General features: G+C 40.9%; 1 long non-coding RNA gene across 1 annotated transcript; it reads left to right on the forward strand.

The window, feature by feature from the left end:
• The first annotated feature begins 725 nt into the window (after nt 1–725).
• On the forward strand, nt 726–1,055 carry LOC109593583 (uncharacterized). Its single transcript, XR_002191048.1, has 3 exons — nt 726–869; nt 916–977; nt 1,026–1,055. It is a non-coding gene; the product is annotated as an uncharacterized LOC109593583 (long non-coding RNA).

The raw sequence follows: 1,055 nt of genomic DNA on the forward strand, positions 1-1,055 counted from the left end.
AAAAGTTCCAATTAAGTCAAGTATTACAAAGAAAAATTGGCTAGAAAGGTGGGGCTTGAAAAACCAAGATTTAGAAAATAACAGCTCTTTTACTTAACACAAACTCTAAATAATAACCCCACTACAACTAGTAAACAATAACCTATCAGTACAATAAAAAATGTTGGCCTAATTCAACAGAGTTAAGCTAAAAAAGTGGCTTGAGTGAAATGTACACAACAAGTAGGCTATGACATCCATTGTAGAACTAAAATATGCACTCAAACTATCGTTTATGAACATTATTTCAATATATAAAGGCTTTGCAAAGTCCTCTGAGGGATCATTCAGCAACTTTAACAAACGAATAGGCTACTGTGATTGTTTTACTTACCCTGGCAGCCATGAATGCAGCGAAACAAGGGTGAGGACAGCCGGATGTGACGTTTATGACGTTTCTTTATGGGATTTTATATGTGTGCATAGAGGAGTTTCGTATCCAGGGGTATATAGTATCTATGATTCTAGGCACAAGTCCGTGCACGTTCCGCGCGTTCACGTGCTTGGTTCAGCGTGCGGAACGATCCGCAGCAATCCGCATTCTAGTAAGGTCGTCACTCTATGGAAGCCCAGAAGGACACTCCGGGGTCGGGGACAAATATCAGGGCCGAGATTCCGCCGGTATCGGGGCCGAGATTCCGCCGGTATCGGGGCCGAGATTCAACAGGTGTTGGAGGGTGGTTGGACCCCCCCGCTTGCGCAGCTAGCACTAAGTCAGGTCGCAATCACGCACTGACTTACCAGCTGTACTGCTATGGAAGACTTTGAGTTGGTTTATACCGAAAATGATGAGACTTTCGACACATTTGATGACCTTAGCAAGGATGAAGGTATACCACATAACAGCCTATTATTTTTGTTTTATGTTATCATAAGATACTGACAGTGATACACAAAGCTCTGACATAGATGCAGATAAATAAACAGACAATTCAGTAGTATGATAATATTAGTTAGTATTATTTAATTATGAAACTCTGTTGTAGACATAGGAGCTATAGATATTTCAGAAGTTC

The sequence above is a fragment of the Amphimedon queenslandica genome, unplaced genomic scaffold (genome assembly GCF_000090795.2).
Source record: "Amphimedon queenslandica unplaced genomic scaffold, v1.1 AMPQUscaffold_788_Cont27196, whole genome shotgun sequence".
NCBI classification, from domain to species: Eukaryota; Metazoa; Porifera; class Demospongiae; order Haplosclerida; family Niphatidae; genus Amphimedon; species Amphimedon queenslandica.